At 47.7% G+C, this 6,000-nt stretch overlaps 1 non-coding gene across 1 annotated transcript; it reads left to right on the top strand.

Moving 5' to 3' along the window:
* The first annotated feature begins 367 nt into the window (after positions 1–367).
* trnai-uau (transfer RNA isoleucine (anticodon UAU)) lies at positions 368–461 on the top strand. Its single transcript has 2 exons — positions 368–405; positions 426–461. It is a non-coding gene; the product is annotated as a tRNA-Ile (tRNA).
* Positions 462–6,000: the final 5,539 nt, after the last annotated feature.

Here is a 6,000-nt window from a genome sequence, read left to right as displayed (position 1 = left end):
CCTGTTGCTGCGAGACCACTCAACTAGTTGACATATCTCACCTCTGTTCGCCCTCTCGTCTCCATTTGAGATTCGACCAACAATGTTTGCATTATCAGCAAATTTATAGGTGGTATTTGATGTGCACATTTGTTGACTCGATATGCACTCGGATGTAAGGAAGATCGAGGGATATGGACAGGGTAGGAAGGAGGGATTAGAGTTTGAGTGCATTTGATTTGATTTTTAGCTGGAATGAGAATACATTGTGGGCCGAACGGCCTTTTCACGGGTTGTATAGATTTTTTGGCTCTATGCACTATGATATCTGTAATTTTCTTCTAGATTTTCTTTCCATGGAAAAAAAAACACGTCTTTGCAGCACTGGGCTCTAGTGGCGCAATCGGTTAGCGCGCGGTACTTATATGGCAGTACACGGCGGAGAAATGCCGAGGCTGTGAGTTCGAGCCTCACTTAGAGCACTCGTGATTTTTAATGGTTGCAATGCCCGGGTGACTAGGCGTCTCTCAAGCTGAGCATTCCACTGGAATCTTACAATTGATTTGTACCTCTGAGACACACCCCTCTGAGACACCCTGCTTATTATTTGTATTTAACTTCGAATCGATGCAGCTTTGATTTTGATCTGAGAAGGAGAGTGTGAGTTTACACCCAGGGTTGTGTGCTCAGTCCACTGTTGTTCACTCTGCTGACCCACGACTGTGCTGCAACACACAGTTCGAATCACATCATCAAGTTCGCCGATGACACGGCCGTGGTGGGTCTCATCAGCAAGAACAACGAGTCAGCTTACCGAGAGGAGGTGCAGCGGCTAACGGACTGGTGCAGAGCGAACGACCTGTCTCTGAGTCTGAACAAAAAACCCAAAAGAGATGGTCGTTAACTTCAGGAGGGCACAGAGCGACCACTTCCCGCTGAACATTGACGGCTCCTCCGTAGAGATCGTTAAAAGCACTAAATCTCTTATTATTTATTGTACTGCCTGCACTGTTTTGAGCACTTTATGCAGTCCTGGGTAGGTATGTAGACTAGTGTAGTTTTTGTGTTGTTTTTACGTAGTTCAGTGTAGTTTTTGTTTTGCTTCATGTAACACTATGGTCCTGGAAAACGCTGTGTCGTTTTTACTGTGTACTGTACCAACAGTTATGGTCGAAATGACACTAAAAAGTGACTAGACCTGACTTGATTTGACAATATTCATATTAATTTAAGAAACCCACCCGGATGTCCCATCTAAACCACTTGCACTGACTATTGGCTTCTCCTAGAAAGTACCTTTACAAGACAGCTGATTCCAGCCGTCGTCAATACTCTTCAGCGATTTTGTTCCTTGTGTCAGTGATGACATAAGCAGCATATGTGACCGGCATCAGCAGCACATACGACCATCTATCACCTGCTCCCATGGCCCCACGTGACCCTGAGTTGGGGAGGGTGCTATGGAAGTGCTACATCTCGCCCTAGGCTGGCGGTGGGAAGACGCAACTTATACTTCTTTCGGTAGAGACGTATCTTGTTAAACTCTATCAAGTCAGCTCTCAACCTCCCAATCTCCCAAGAGAATGTCCGGAATGTCTTATCCACTCAGCCCCATGGTAAACATCCTCTGCAGCCTCTGTAAACTTTTCACATCTTTTCTATAAGGAGGCTATTGTAACTATTTTAGAGTTACAATACCTCGCGGCGCTTTAACTCAAGCCCCTGACTAATGAAGGCAACACCCAATACGCCTCCTTAACAAAATTATCAAGAAACCAACTTATCTTAGCAGACACGAGGAAATCTGCAGATGCTGGAAATTCAAGCAACACACACACAAAATGCTGGTGGAACGCAGCAGGTCAGGCAGCATCTACAGGGAGACGTGCAGTCGACGTTTCGGGCCGAGACCCTTCTTCGCAGAGAAGCTTTGCGAAATCTTTGGATGTGGAACCCATCATCCCCCTCTTCTACTACACTGCTGACAATATTGCTATTAACCCTGTATTCTGCCTTTAAGTTCTCTCTTCTAAAGTGATTCAGTTCACACTTGTGTCACATCACAGAATTCGGTCAGTCTCGGGAAGCATGAGTTGCTCCTCACAAAGCCAGGCTGACTCCCGAATCAGGATACGCTTCTCCAAATTCTTCTAAATCCTTCCAAAAAAGAAACTTCCTCCAAAGATTCCCACCACTGAAGTAAGACTCACTGGACTACAATTTCCAGAGTTATTGCCACTCCCTTTCTTGAACAACGGAATAATATTTTCCAAGCTCCAATCTTCTGGCAGCCCTTCTGTGGCCAGTGATAACACAACGATCATCGCCAAGGGAGCGGCAATTTCTTCCCTCGTTTCGCGCTGTGACCTTGGATATTTCCCGACCACAAGAGGACTAATCTATCCTGATTTTTTTTTCAAAATTTCGCCGTCCATTTAACGCCTTCACCAACGTCAAGAACCCTCTCGGTGGTAAATGCTGAAGTAAAGTCTTCATTAATGTCTTACCCCAACTCCCCGATTCCAGACTCATGTTTCATCTTCTATCCCTGACCTTTCCTCCCCTCACTGTAATCATCCTCTTCTTCTCATAAATCTAGAATGCCATGGGGCTTTCATTAATCTTCATTGCTCAGTCTTTCCAAAGACCTTTCCAGCTCTCTAGATTCCTATTCTTCAGTTCGTCTCTGGTTGAAATGTAACTCTCTACAGTCCTGTCTGATCCTTGCTTCCGAAACCTTAAATCAGCTTCGTTTACCTCTTGACGAGATGATCCACATCTCTTGTCACTCATGGGTCCTTTACCCTACCATCCTTTCCCTGCCTCAATCAGACAAATCAACCCAGGAGCCCATGCAAATGCCGCCTACCATACCTCCACATTTCCGTCGTGTATTCCCCGGAGCACAACCGTTTCTGAATTCAGGTCCGTTTCCAGACTTTTAGCACTATGATTCCACTTCCCATAACTAATTACCTTAGGAATTGTAATAGAGTTGTGGGGTAATAGTGGACCCACATGATACGAGGACTGACAGGGTCTGTCAGGAGGTAGTGAGAATTCGTGCTTAATTTGCAGACTGACAAGGGCGGAGATGGGTGGAGAGAGAGCGGCAGTGCAATTAGTCTGGGGACTGAGGTGGGCCTGTGGGAAGAGAACCGAGATGTGGGATTAATCTGGGGATTGACATGGGTTGTGGGGAGAGAGTGAGGCAGTGTGATTGGGAACCGACACGCACTGTGGGGAAAGAGTGGGACAGTGTGATTAGTTCTTTGACTGACGAGCTGTGGAAAGAGAATGGGACGGTGCGATCAGTTCCGTGACTGACACGAGCTGTGCGGAGAGCGGGATAGTGTGATCAATTTGGGGACTGACAGGGGCTGTGGGTCATGATCAAGGAGGTGGTGCTAGGTTTGAGACTGTCACGAGGCTGTGGGACAATCATGGTGCCTTGGGAATACTTTGGGTCTGACACGTGTCTGGCGGATTATTTTGAGGACTGACGCAGGACTGCGGGAATAGTGTGTGTTTCCTGTTTCTAAAAGGATGCTGCTGGAACAGAGTGAATCTGAATTATATATTATCATTACTATGTTTTACACAAGTCCTCTGTCGTGTTATTCCATAAATAGTTAAAGTGACTCTTCGAACTAATTTAAGACCATACAGCGAGCTTCATCCTCTCCATCGAGGAGCTCCCCCTCACGCCACACTTCCTTTGAGCGCAGCAGCACGGAATCCCGCGCACCCCAGAAGTGCCGGGAATCTGGGATTCCCCACCCCACCCGCAACCCACATGTTCCCGGCCGCCGCTGTCTCCATGCATCAGCCAATCCGATGTCAGATAAATGTCCAACCTTCCATCACCTTCGTTCGACGCCGCTGGCCTCAGGACGTTATCATTGTCTCTGTAGTGGCTACCACTCCTTCCTCTCGTCGGAGCAGAGGAAACTATAGCCTGCCATTACCCCTCTGGCAGTCTGGAGGGTCCCACACCCTCCGGTAAAAGCCTTCCACCTCCCGGGAAGCTGAATGCGAGACGAAGATCCGAAACTCGACTTCTACCCATCATGTGCCCGAAAGGGGTTCGAAGCATGTCTGTACACAGTCCCGTGACGTGCCCTCTCATCCCACTCCCTCAGCGCCTGAGACAGAAGCCTGCCGTATCCCCGGGAGGCCACACAGTCGGTTCGGGTGTTTTGGGCCGGGAAGTGAGGATGAGCACCGGCGGGTCTCCATATCGCAGAGAGGTCATTGAGATTTCGATGTCAATGATTAAGAGATGACTGGAGTCGTATTGGGTGTATTGATGGCCGCGGTCCGGGTGCAGTAGATGAGAGTAGGCAGTTTAAATAATTCCTGACTGACCTGACGGGCTGTAGATACTGTTTCTGAGCGGTGGTTTCCTCTGGCGGTGCAGTCAATAGTTCAGCGACTTGCTTACGTCGTCACCCCTACTTCCATTAAATTTCCAGCTGTTGCCGGGTAGTCAGATTAAATCGGTTATTTCCCTTAGCCCTGTTTCTCAGAACACTGTAACTGCAGAGTCCAAATATAGTTGTAAAGTGTACCAGTTGAGAGAGGAGTTGGCAAACGGACCCGAGGTATTTCCAGTTGTGTCTGAGCCTGGAGGGATTTGCTGAAGGGGTACGGAGGTCTCGGAGGGTTAGGGAACTCCCAGATAAGTTGACCTATGTAGCGCCTGAGGAACAGGGCGTCAGGTTTACTGTTTGGGGAGCAATGTCACTGTTTGCGCCTTGGTTAGGGTGTGTGTTGGCAGGAAGAGTGGTCGAGTTATTTAACAGTCATGAGGACATGAATTTTATTTGGTGCGGGAAGAGTGTAAAGGGGGTTTCTTCTTTTTCTTTGTTACAACGAATGTTAATCAAAATGGCTTCTTAGTTTTGTTAAAAGGAGGAATGCTTCTTTGTTATGAGAGAGTACTGGATGCTTGTTTGGGTTAAAATTTACTGATAACGAGAATTGTGTTCCTTTGTTAACCAATGGGGATTAATGTTGTTCTTTCTTCTGGGTCTGTAAACTAGAGTTGGCGGGCTTTTGGGGAGTCGGCGCGAGAGGGTGAGAGAGAGAGGACGCGATGCTGTAAACTGGGCGACGGAACGGACCCCGAGCGGGTGTCCCAGGCCAGGAGATTTGGCGAGGAGAGCAGAAGAAGACAGACGTGCCGGGGGGAGGGGATTTTGTTGATCACTGCGGGCGGTCCTGAGCTGCGAGTCGAGGAGGTCTGAGGGGATCAACTGGTGGCTAGAAGACTTCGGTCATTGAGCTCCAAAGGTTGTGCACGAAGTGGTTTGGACTTTGATAAATAGGTTCCTTTTCTTTATTTTCTTTTCCTTCTTATATACTGCATCTTTATTAAACACTTAGTTTTAGTAATCTCTAAGAAGTGTAATCATTTCATCGCACATGGCGTACTATCTGTTAATTGGCGGGTTTGGGGACGTCACACAGCATTCAAACAAGCTGATTATCCAGTATGGTGGAGCCGAAGGCTGCTCCCCCAGACGGAAGTGAGCTGAGCGAGCCTGGGGCAAGCTAGGGTGTTACATGCGAAAAGTTCAAGGGAAACATGAGGACAAACTTCTTCATTCAGAGGGTCGGCAGAGTGCAGACAGTGCTGCCAACGCAAACGGTAATTGAGATTTCACTTTCAACGTTTAAGAGATGATTGGATAAGTGCACGGATGAGAGGGATATAGATGGCCACAGTCCGGGTGAGGTCGATGGGATTAGGCAGTGTAAATAATTCCCCACTGACTGGACGGACTGAAGACCCTGTTTCTGAGCAGTGGTTTCCTGTGGCTGTCTGACTATATGTCTGGATTACAACGTCAGCGTCTCGCAACACCGACCAATCCAGAAAGTCGTTGATGGTGTTCGATCCCTCTGTTTTCGCACACACTGAAGCATGGAGACTGAGTAAAATGGATGGTTACAGCATGAGGAGATAGATGTGAGATGATAAAGGGAGTATCACACTGCTGAATATACCTTCAGAAA

This window comes from Hypanus sabinus, unplaced genomic scaffold (genome assembly GCF_030144855.1).
Source record: "Hypanus sabinus isolate sHypSab1 unplaced genomic scaffold, sHypSab1.hap1 scaffold_140, whole genome shotgun sequence".
Classification (NCBI taxonomy): Eukaryota; Metazoa; Chordata; class Chondrichthyes; order Myliobatiformes; family Dasyatidae; genus Hypanus; species Hypanus sabinus.
The sequence above is the reverse complement of the archived record's forward strand: the minus strand, read 5'-3'. Positions and strand labels throughout refer to the sequence as shown.